Source organism: Schistocerca americana, chromosome 5 (assembly GCF_021461395.2).
Source record: "Schistocerca americana isolate TAMUIC-IGC-003095 chromosome 5, iqSchAmer2.1, whole genome shotgun sequence".
NCBI classification, from domain to species: Eukaryota; Metazoa; Arthropoda; class Insecta; order Orthoptera; family Acrididae; genus Schistocerca; species Schistocerca americana.
Window position 1 is genome coordinate 125,625,228 of NC_060123.1, and position 12,710 is coordinate 125,637,937.

The window sequence follows — 12,710 nt, forward strand, 5'->3', positions numbered from 1 at the left end:
GGAACAGGCGCCCCAGCAATGATTTCATTTAAAATTTCTGTAAAAGTAACACCAATTACATCCCAATAAGGAAGATAAAACTCCTTGGGAAGGCCGTCCAGTCCAGGGGCTTTGTTAGATGGCGAATTAACAATAAGTTCTAAAGGCTCCTCGACACTAAACGCAGCCAGAAAGTCACGATTATCAGCCTCAGTAACGGACGTGTCCAGCAACTGGAGTACAGTAGCAGTCAAGCCATCATTGGTTGGGTAGTCCGAGTACAGGCCGTGATAATACCTCTGGATTGCCGTGACTATGTCAGGTTGCCGAGCGAGATTTTCCCCGTTATCAGTTGCCAGTTCGTCTATAAATAAGCGTCTACAGTTGGTCTGATGCTTAATAAGATGACTCATGGAAGTTGTCTCAGACTGAACAAAAGAGTTGACTTTTGACTTGATTTTTAATCCTTCTAGTTGTTTACGTTTGATACTGAGCATCTTAGCCTTGATTTGCTTTATTCTAGCCGTGTAAATATTATTGACGGCAGATTTGCGTACAGCTCCCTTAAAATCGAATAGTAAAATTCGGTGGTTCTCTTTGCATCCCTTGATTGCGTATTACGGTACGAAATCAAAGTCCGTCGCAACTTTGGTTTAGCAAAGGACGTCCACCACTCTACTTTCGTACGGTATTTATTGACAGAGCGAAGACAAAAAGTCCAAGTTCGTGTGACAAGTACCTCGAGATCGGCGTCCTCAAGGTGGGAAATGTTGAACATCCAGCGACTTCTGAATCGTTTGGTGGGTTGTCTGTCCAGTTGTATAACGGTGGCGTAGGCGCAGTGATCGCTACATGGGACGGGAATGACCTCTGAATCAACAACATGTTCTCCGAGCTGAGAAGACACATATATTCTGTCGAGGCGGCTACTCGAGGTGGAAGTGAAGTATGTAAATTTCACAAGGGTAGGGTGAAGGAGTTCCCACGTATCCTTTAGATTCATTCGTAAAACCAGATCATGAAGCTCCTTACAATAGTTAAAATGCGGCCTCTGATCTTTTTGATGCACGACACAGTTAAAATCTCCTCCTAATATAAGGGCAGTCGGATTTTTACGAAGCAGGTAAATTAGTTCGTCTTTAAAGAACTCGGTCCTTGCGAACCTGTGTCCACTCCCTGAGGGCGCGTATACGTTCACGAGCGTGACGCCGAATATTTTGCAGCATATGCCACGCCCCGACTCCAGTGTTTCAACGTCCGAGACGGGGATGCCTTCACGCACGAGAATGGCTGTACCAGTGCTAAGTTCGAAAGCAACATTGGTAATACAGTGGAAGCCGGGAATGACCAGACTTGAAAGAAGGAATTCCTGCAATAGAAGTATATCAGCGGCAGACTCATATACGAACTGCCTAAAGACTGCAAGTTTCAAATCAGACGTGATCCTGTTAACATTAACACTCACGAACTTGTACGCTTGTGCCATGTAATTTACGGAGCTACTTTAAATTAACGTGGTCATCGTCTCCGGCAAATCAATCCATTCGTGAACCAACTGGTGGAGAGTGGCCATCACCATCGTTTGCACCCGAGAGGGCTTGCATTTTGTGTTTGCTGCGTGGTACATTCAAGTTCGGTTGGAATTTCTTTTTGTTCCTCCCGGCGCTTGTGACTTTTTCCGCAGAAAGCGGCATCGGAGTATCGACACAGGCCTCCTGTGCAGGTTGCCCTGCTACAGCAACTTGCATTTGCGTCTCGCCGGATAGTCCTTCCGGAGACGCGCTAAGTTCTTGTTTACCCACACATTGGGATTGTTTGGAAACACTCTCCCGGTCAGGTTGTTGACAAGCAAGGCTGAGATCGCGCTCTGTGTTGACACACTCGTCAGCGTGTTTGTTGTCAGTGTCGCGTGGCTGTGATACGAGTTGTGGACCTGCGCACACCCCGTCGACGTCACTGTGGGCAACGTGCTGAGGTTCACTATCGGTTTGTTGGAGAACCGACTCGACGGACGTGGACGAAGAAGTATTGACATCAACACTTGATTCTGGTATAGCGTCTTGCGAAAGCTCAATGTCGCCTGCCGGTTGTTTGATATCAAGTGTGGCAGGTGTTACCGGTACTGAGACGCCTTCATCTGAACTACTACTGTCGCACGTTTGACGTCTCTTGGACGCTACCGCAGTGACTGGACGGGTGAGAGGGTTCTGATCCCAGCCCTTCGCAAGAGGAATAGCAGGGAACTCGTCTTCAAAAGGTTTTTCATGTACAGTCACAGGATCAGTGGAAAGGGACAGCTCATTACTTGGTAATTGGGTGCCTGTCACTAAATCAGCTAAAGTGAGCCTCTTACGTTGTTGGAAAGTAGGCTTTAAGACTGTCATTCTTTTAGGGCAATTTTGCCGTAAATGATCACTTTCGTTGCAGATAAAACACGTAGAAGCTTGCCCAGAATATGTAACCAGCACCTTATACCCACAAACAAATACATGGGATGGGATGTTGACTTTAACTTGCATCTCAACCGATCTGATGCCAGAAAAACATTGCAACTTATGTTGCCTGGACCACTTTTCAAGTCTAATGTTACGCACATCGCCATATTTCGTGAGCACATCTTTTAAGAAACAGTTGTCTACTTCAGGGGGCAGGTTGTAAATACGCACGTTAGAGATCTCGACATCAGCGTTAGTAACTTGGACAGTACTCACAGTGCCGTCGCGATGCCGGATCTCGACGCCGCCGCCATGTTTCTGCAAAAGGCGTTCCAGTAAGAGGGGATTCAGGAGCTTCACGAAAAAGCAGTATAAATCCAGGTCGTAGTAGGCAGTGTGAACTTGACCAGTGGTTATGCCTATTGTATCGACGATCCATTCATGAACTTCCAGTGAACTTGGCTGAACTGATCGTGTAGCCTTGTCAAACTCGAACTGCAGGGTATTTTTCCTTGGAATCGTGGGAACCATCTTGCAAATTAACCAAAATGGGCTAACAGCATACAGCATATACTTAAAAGAATGACACGAACACACAACCACGCACAAGCACGTGAAACAGAAAGCACAAATACAACGTAAACAAAGCAAGTGACACTGAGCGCTAAGAACGTCCACACGCTGCCGCGTCTCAACCGGTAATGCCACGGAGGCCTTGACTTTCGTTCACTTCTGCACTGTTTATCAATGCCATTCGTATACTTTCTGCACGCACCTCGCAGAATGGTAGCATCTGCTTACGCCTCTTCACATGGATAACGTGCATGCACAGTGTAGCGGGGCTCATAAACGAATGACATCGCCAAGCATGACATTATACTACAAAATGCATACAAAACAGTGTTCCGCCTACACATTCAGTAAACCTCTGATGCAAGTAGAGCACTCTTTATCGCTTGTAGAACTTCCCCTTCATTCAGTGCACTGCCATCTGTTAGATGCTGCTCGAGCTAGCTCTGCTCTCCGCAGAAAAGTTAAAAAAATGAATGCATTCTGTGAGGTTCAAACTCACGACCCCTGGTTTACGAGACCAGTGCTCTACCACTGGGCTAAGAAGGCGGCAGCTTAGCGTTTGTGAGCTATCCCCGAATTGTCACTTCATCATACTGAATCTTGCAGCCCTCGACGAGATATCGGATTTGGCGCACAGCTGCTGCTGGGGGTGTCCACATTTCCGTTTTCCAAATCTCTTGACTGTTTCGCCCTTACGATCGACGACGAGCGTCGGGCCACCAAAAGTTTGCGGTCTGCACAATCCTGGCCTAGTGCACAGCTTGTGGGATAGCGTGGGTCTACTGCGAAACGCGCCTTTCGACTCCTCGGTCTGGCTACAGTGCGCTGTCGTCCACAGTGGCACTGAGGTTGCCCATGGGGCTTCATTGAAGGCGACTGCACGTCGCTCGGCCAACAGCGGCCTACTGCAGACCGACACTTAAGAGACGCCAAATGCAGATCGACATCGAGAGAGAGGCCCTGTCATATTGCACTTGCGGTGTATACGCTGAAATGAAATGCAAATAATACGTCTTTTGTAGTGGGCGTCGCTCTACTGCAGTGTCACACATGCCGAATCAACAGGAAAACAGTAGATCGTTCGCGTAGGGCCATGTTTTTACCTACAGTGTCACGTGGCTGAATGTGTATAAGGCTCTGTGGCATCACTCAAACACAGCCAAATTGTCACACAAGCTGTGTATGTCTATCAAAGTCGACACATGTCCTCACCTCGGTGCCGATTAAAACGATTTCGCCCCCGGGTGGGCTCGAACCACCAACCTTTCGGTTAACAGCCGAACGAGCTAGCCGATTGCGCCACGGAGGCCTTGACTTTCGTTCACTTCTGCTCTGTTTATCAATGCAACTCGTATACTTTCTGTAGGCATGTCGCAGAGTTGTAGCATCTGCTTACGCTTCTTCACATGGATAACGCGCATGCACATGTAGCGAGGCTCATAAACGAATGACATTGCCAAGCATGACGTTATACTACAAAATGCATCATCAGTTGTCGACATAGAATCCCCGTTTAAACGCCCACTGCCAACATTGCTTCGCATTACACGTTTAATAACATTATCAATCCGTCATTATACTGAATGCCTGATGGAGGTTTTCTGACGTTTTCTCAATACCGGAAATACTGACGAACACTATGGAAACATAGTAGACCTTGCCGTATGTTACGAATGCAATGGCTAAGAAATACATATCAGCGTCGTCACATTGTTTACGCTAATTGCCTGGACATGTCATTGCAGTACAGATAAGACTACTTCATAGGTTTCAAAAAAAATTGTTAACTGTGTTTGTTGATATTACAGCACTAAATTTCAAGTATTCGAATGACCTGCCAGTTGCCAGAAACCTGTTACACGTAAACTCGTCGACTGCGACTGCCTCTCCCATAGACAATTTTGCCTTTCTCTTTTACTTCGTATCAACATCAATAAATTGTTGTAAGAAGAAGGACTCACGCTAAAATGGTTTGACATGTATTGTTTCCGTGGTTGAGATTTTCGTTAGTAAATTATCATACAACAATCAGATTTTTTTTCCACTATTCCCGGACGTATTTCCCCATTTTTGTAGTTTTCTGTTGTATACCATCTATAGCTAGAATAATTGCTTCACACGCTTTCTTTTGGGTTTTCGGTATAAAATGATGAAAATGGAAGTAAAAAACTTCCAAATCCATTATCGCTTTTGCAGAGCGTTTATTCAGATTATGGCAACACAGTTTGACGGAACCGATCAGGAGAAAAACGCTCCACTAAAGAGATTGTGGCAGTTCGAAGTTTGTTAATTCTATTTTCATATCAATATAGATCGTTCCTAGAATGGAATAACATGACGTATATATAACCTTGTAAAATCGCGTTGACTACAGACGATAATGATAATATTATTGATGGTGTGTGGGTCGCTTTAATATTTTAAGGTATGAAAAACAAGTATTGTCAATAAATATCGAACATGTGCGCGCCTGTTAACAGCACTTGTGAAGCGACGTGCTGTGTGTAGTCTGTAACAGAGCTGCAGCCAGCAGCCGATGCGGCAACTCTGTTGCTGCAAGTGACAGTGGTCAACTATCAAGATGTTTTAAACGGACCGTAGCTCCTGGAAGAAAAGATATTGCGACATATGGCCTAGCCTCGGCCTAGGGGATGTTTCCAGAATGACATTTTCACTCTGCAGTGGATTCTGTGTTAATATGAGACTTCTGAGGATATTAAAACTGTGTTCGGGACGGAGACTTGAATTCGAGACCTAGCCAACGAAAGGCAAAGGTCCCGATATCGAGTCTTGGCACACTACACAGCTGTAATCTGCCAGGCAGTTTCGAACTGCGCGCTCTCCGCGGTAGAGGGAAAATTTCATTTTGAAACTTTACGTTCGTGTCCTCTATCACTTAAAAAGGTTATAGTTATTCTGTAAAAAAAAAAAATTTCTGCTCTGCGTCGTAAGACTTCGCGCGATTTTTTCGGTGGCTTCTGCTTTCTGTTTACAATGCAATGACATGTCACAGTGCGCGTAATTTCGTCGAATCTTCACAGGCTCAGTACAGAGTAACACTTAATCCAACATGCAGCACAACTTGCGCTATGAATAGTGGCTCGGTGATATTCGTGTGTATCCTAGTGTGTGTTCTGATTCAGCCTACTGCAACGTAAATGTTAAGATTGCAATTTTAATGATTCTCTGTGTGATTTGCGTTAAGTGCTGTACCATCAAAGGGTAAAACTGACTTTTTTTGTTCAGTAGTTCTGTTACGCCTTTCAGTTTTAATAAAAATCATCTAATAGTTTTTAACTTTACGTGTGTTACTTTATTATAAGAAACTAAATTACGTCAGGTTATGCGCCCAGGTTTGTTTTAAATAAACGGAATCTGCGATAAATCCCTGGCCCCAAGCGTACTCTCTCACGTAAAGTTAGCCGAGATGGTAACTGAAGCGGAAAAATATCGTATTCTTTTATTCGACGGAACGATTTTCAACAAATGGAAATTCAGGATGGAAATTCTCCTTGAGGAACTGGAACTATTACCATTTGTGCAAGCTAATTATCTCACAAAAGTAGAATTTGTCGATGGAGTGGAGAACACGCAGCGTGCAGCAAAGGAAGCACGATTGGCTGAAATGGCTAAACAAGATGGTAAATATAAGTCTCATCTTGTCAACGCATTGCTGGCGGTCACTTGCAATACGCGAAAGATAAGGTAACTTCTTTTGATTTATGGACCCCTCTGTGCAATACGTTCGAGAGAAAAGGAATTGCTGGTCAACTTCTGTTGAGAAAACAATTGTTAACTATGAAATTTATCTCATCAAATGATTTGCTAGTTAACCACTTTCTGAAGTCTGATAAACTGATTCGTGATTTACGTTCGACTGGAGCTACTGTCGAAGAAACGGACAAAGTGTGCCATTTGCTTTTAACGATGCCTGCGAAATACAACGTAGTGGTCACTGCAATCGAAACGCTCTGAATGAAAGACCTGACGCTGAGCTTCGTGAAAAATAGGCTACTGGATGAAGAACCGAAGCAGAAGGGAGTCGTCGGAAAAAACAAAAAAGATGAAACACCGCCTCCTACAGCTTTTCATACTCAACGGTATCAAAAAAGGGTTCTTCAGACACCAGTAAACTGGAAGTCAACAAGGAACTTCTTTCAGCTTTACTTGTCACCGTTGCGGGAAGCCTGGACACAAAAGGGCTAATTGTAGAATTAAGGTACCAAACAAGAACTCAGGAATCAGCAACTCTGTGGTAGTAGCTAATGTCAAAGAGGAAGATGGGTTTTGTCTTGCAACATCAAATGAAGATCAGTCAACGAACAACATAAATTGGTTCTTGGACTCTGGAGCAACGGAACATCTGATTAACAGTAAGATACATCTCACTAATTTAAGGAAACTGGAACATCCAATTAAAGTCAGAATAGCTGAGTCAGGCATTTTTATTGATGCTAAAGTAAAAGGAGAAATTAAAGTCACTAGTGTGGTAAAGGGTAAGGAAATTCAGATGACGATTAAAGATGTTTTATCTGTGCCTGGTCTTAATTATAATTTTCTGTCAGTTAGAAAACTAGATATGAATGTTTTTAGTATTACATTTGAAAAGGCTCAAGGTTTAATTCAAAAAGGGAAAGAAACTGTTGCCATTGCAAATAGGAATTAATTTCAGTTATATGCTCTCAATTTTTTGCAACGAAAAACCTTGTCAGCTGCTTCAACTGCAACTAATGCGAATCTGTGGCATAACAGATTAGGCCATTTGAGTTATGATAATATTAAACGCCTCCAGCCACAAGTTGATGGTACGAAAGTGGACACTTCAACAATCCCCACGGAACAATGTTCAAATTGTGTCGAAGGAAAACAATCACAGCTGCCATACCATCACAATAGGAAACGTGCCACCAGACCTCTTCAGTTGATCCTCAGTGACTTGTGCATTCGGGAGGACGACGGTTCAATTCCGTCTCCAGCCATCCTGATTTAGGTTTTCCGTGATTTCCCTAAATCGTTTCAGGCAAATGCCGGGATGGTTCCTTTGAAAGGGCACGGTCGATATCCTTCCCCATCCGTCCCTAACCCGAGCTTGCGCTCCGTCTCTAATGACCTCGTTGTCGACGGGACGTTAAACAACACTAACCTAACCTAACCAGTGACTTGTGTGGGCCAACTGCGCCGGTATCGTTCGACGGAAAGTATGTGCTCACGTTCGTCGACGACTTTACACATTTCACAGGGGCCTATGCACTGGAATCGAAGTCAGAGGTAACTCGCTATCTGAAGATGTTTCACGCCATGGCTATAGCTCACTTGAAGATCAGCAGATTGTGCTGTGACAGTGGTCTTGAATACATGTCAAATGAATTAAAACAGTTTTTTGAAGAACAAGGGATACAGTTTGAGTTTACAGTCAGGTATACTTCTCAGCAAAGTGGTGTTTCAGAGCGACTGAACAGAACTATTACTGAGAAAGCTCGTTGTATGGTACTTCAGTGTAAATTAGATAAAATGTTCTGGTCAGAAGCTGCTCGTACTGCCGTGTACCTGCTTAATAGAGCGCCTACCGCGGCTTTGGAAGGAAGGGTGCCTGCAGCTTTGTGATATAATGACAAGCGTAATTTGAGTAAGCTGAGAGTGTTCGCATGAACTGCTTATCTACTGGTACCAAAGGAATTTAGAACAGGAAAGTTTGAAGGCAAGTCCTTAAAATGCTATTTCTCTGGTTACTGTCCTAATGGCTACAGGCTCGGGTGTCCAGAGGAAGGAAAAACAGTCACAGGAAGGAACATTGTTTTCTACAAAGGAAGATTTGACTTTGAAAGTAAACCATCTGAGTACTGGATCCCAGAATACGTACAGGAATCATCCCAGAAGGGTGATAATGAAGAAGACATCATCGAAGAAGACGCCAAACCAAGTGATGGAGGTCATGAAAGAATTCCCATAGCAGAACTGACCTGTGACGAGAGAGGAAGCTCAAAATTTATCAGAAAAAAACTGTTCGATGTTCTACCAGGAAGAGGAACCCTCCTAAATGTCTGAAAGACTATACTGTTCTTGCACTCAATGCCCGATTCATTTGTGGATGATGTACCGAAAAGTTACAAGGAAATTGCAAATCGTGAAGATAAGGAATACTGGTATAAAGCTGTACAGTATGAAACTGACTCTAGAAAAGGAGAATAAGACTTGGATCTCTGTTAAATTACCACCTGGAAGTAAGACTATTGGCAGTAAGTTAGTGTTCAAATTAAAAAAGACAAGGATGGAAATATCATAAGACATAAGGCTAGACTTCTAGCAAAAGGATGTTCACAGAAAAGGGGATTTGACGACGATGAAACATAAGCAACAATGATCACTTAACACTTCCGGGCTGAGATGACGTGGTCCATACGTAAGTCTCTCCCCTGACGTTTCGCCTTCGACTGCGGAAGGCATCCTCCGAGGACAAGCGGCGAACTGCAGGGAGAGGACGAGTGAGCGCCGTATATATGTCATTCAGCGGGCGCCGCTGTCAATCACGTGACGTCGGCTGTGCTATAATCTCTGATATTTCCAACTTTCTCAATTGGAATTAATCGATTGCCACGCTGTTTCTGCAATGGTGACATCCATTTCTTATCCACCTTAATGCCTTCATCTTTTCTATTAAAATTGTTGCAGTGTTTGGCAATCTCAATGGCCTCTCTGTACATTCGCGCATAATAATGCGACGTCTTTGCTATGACGGTTGTCTCACTAAACTTTATTTCATGATCACCTTCCCGGAAAACATGTTCCTCTACAGCCGATTTATCAATATGTCCGAGGCGGCAGTTCCTTTTATGTTCACACCAGACGGGTGTTGAAGCTTCTTTTTGTTATGCCTATATATAGACATATTGATAAATTGGCTGTAGCGGAACGTGTGTTTCAGGAAGGTGATCATGAAATAAAGTTTAGTGAGACGACCGTCATAGCAAAGACGATGCATTACTATGCGCGAATGTACAGAGAGGCCATTGAGATTGCCATACACTGCAATAATTTTAATAGAAATGATGAAGGCATTAAGCTGGATAAGATATGGATGTCAACATTGCAGCAACAGCGTGACAATCGATTTATTTCAATTGAAAAAGTTGGCAATATCAGAGATTATAGCACAGCCGACGTCACATGATTGACAGCGGCGCCCGCTGGATGGCTTATACAGGGTGTTACAAAAAGGTAAGGCCAAACTTTCAGGAAACATTCCTCACACACAAATAAAGAAAAGATGTTATATGGACATGTGTCCGGAAACGCTTAATTTCCATGTTAGAGCTCATTTTAGTTTCGTCAGTATGTACTGTACTTCCTCGATTCACCGCCAGTTGACCCAATTGAAGGAAGGTAATGTTGACTTCGGTGCTTGTGTTGACATGCGACTCATTGCTCTACAGTACTAGCATCAAGCACGTCAGTACGTAGCATCAACAGGTTAGTGTTCATCACGAACGTGGATTTGCAGTCAGTGCAATGTTTACAAATGCGGAGTTGGCAGATGCCCATTTGATGTATGGTTTAGTACGGGGCAATAGCCGTGGCGCGGTACGTTTGTATCGAGACACATTTCCAGAACGAAGGTGTCCCGACAGGAAGACGTTCGCAGCAATTGATCGGCGTCTTAGGGAGCACGGAACATTCCAGCCTATGAATCGCGACTGGGGAAGACCTAGAACGACGAGGACACCTGCAATGGACGAGGCAATTCTTCGTGCAGTTGACGATAACCCTAATGTCAACGTCAGAGAAGTTGCTGCTGTACAAGGTAACGTTGACCACGTCACTGTATGGAGAGTTCTACGGGAGAACCAGTTGTTTCCGTACCATGTACAGCGTGTGCAGGCACTATCAGCAGCTGATTCGCCTCCACGGGTACACTTCTGCGAATGGTTCATCCAACAATGTGTCAATCCTCATTTCGGTGCAAATGTTCTCTTTACGGATGAGGCTTCATTCCAACGTGATCAAATTGTAAATTTTCACAATCAACATGTGTGGGCTGGCGACAATCCGCACGCAATTGTGCAATCGCGTCATCAACACAGATTTTCTGTGAACGTTTGGGCAGGCATTGTTGGTGATGTCTTGACTGGGCCCCATGTTCTTCCACCTATGCTCAATGGAGCACGTTATCATGATTTCATACGGGATACTCTACCTGTACTGCTAGAACATGTGCCTTTACATGTACGACACAACATGTGGTTCATGCACGAGGGAGCTCCTGCGCATTTTAGTCGAAGTGTTCGTACGCTTCTCAACAACAGATTCAGTGACCGATGGATTGGTAGAGGCGGACCAATTCCATGGCCTCCACGCTCTCCTGACCTCAACACTCTTCACTTTCATTAATGGGGGCATTTGAAAGCTCTTGTCTACGCAACCCCGGTACGAAATGTAGAGACTCTTCGTGCTCGTATTGTGGGCAGCTGTGATACAATACGCCATTCTCCAGGGCTGCATCTGGGATTCCATGCGACGGAGGGTGTATGCATGTATCCTCGCTAACGGAGGACATTTTGAACATTTCCTGTAACCAAGTGCTAGAAGTCACGCTGGTACGTTCTGTTGCTGTGTGTTTCCATTCCATGATTAATGTGATTTGAAGAGAAGTAATAAAATGAGCTCTAACATGGAAAGTAAGCGTTTCCGGATACATTTTCTTTCTTTGTGTGTGAGGAATGTTTCCCGAAAGTTTGGCCGTACCTTTTTGTAACACCCTGTATACGGCGCTCACAAGTACTCTCGTTGCAGTTCGCCCATTGTCCTCGGAGGATACCTTCCGCAGTCGAGGGCGAAACGTCAGAGGAGAGTCTTATGTAACTACTAGAATAATGCTACTTACTGCAATCCAGCTAGGACTTGTTCTGGAACAATATGATGTCGCCAACGCTTTTCTTCATGGCCTTCTCAAGGAGGAAATATACATGATTATTCCTGAAGGAGTGGGAATTCCAGAAGAACTGAAAGACACAACAGGTTTGGTTTGCAGGTTACAGTATTCTTTATGCCGCTTAAAGCAAGCACCACTAACATGGAATCACTCTATTCATACCTTTCTTATGTCTATACGATTCGCTCAGTCAGAAGCAGATAAACGTCTTTACTATATGATTTTAAAGGAAGTTGTCATTTACATTGTGCTCTATGTTGATGACATTTTGATGGCAGGAAACAATAGAGAGGAAATGGACAGAGTGAAATTTAGGTTACAGTAAAAGTTCAAAATAAAGGAACTGGGAGAACCACAATCATACTTGGCAATCGAGATTTCTATGAACAACGGAGAAATGTAATTGAGCCAAACACCATATTTGAAGAATTTGCTACAACGATTCAACATGCAAGCTTTTAATCCGGTCAAGACGCCTATGGAAGTTCAACTCGAAATCAAAGAAGGAAAAACGATCGGTAAGCCCTGCAGAGAGTTGACTGGATGTTTGATGTGCGCAAAGACAGCAACAAGACCTGATTTGTGTGTGGTCAATTTCTTGAGCGGATCCAAAACTATCCATCGGAACAAGACTGGGAAAGCTTAAAAAGAGTTTTGAGAAATATCAAAGGATCCGTCAATATGAGACTACGTTATCGAAAGGATAACCAAGAAGTTCTTCTGGCCTATGCTGATGCAAAAAGACATAGAAAAGAAGACGCAAAACCCACCTCTGGTTATCTATTAAGATTGAAACG

At 43.9% G+C, this 12,710-nt stretch overlaps 2 non-coding genes across 2 annotated transcripts; both read right to left on the reverse strand.

Annotated features, from left to right (window-relative positions):
• Window positions 1-3,461: 3,461 nt before the first annotated feature.
• Trnat-cgu lies at window positions 3,462-3,533 on the reverse strand. The gene has a single exon. It is a non-coding gene; the product is annotated as a tRNA-Thr (tRNA).
• A 689-nt stretch (window positions 3,534-4,222) lies between these two features.
• Trnan-guu lies at window positions 4,223-4,296 on the reverse strand. The gene has a single exon. It is a non-coding gene; the product is annotated as a tRNA-Asn (tRNA).
• Between the last annotated feature and the right edge of the window lie 8,414 nt (window positions 4,297-12,710).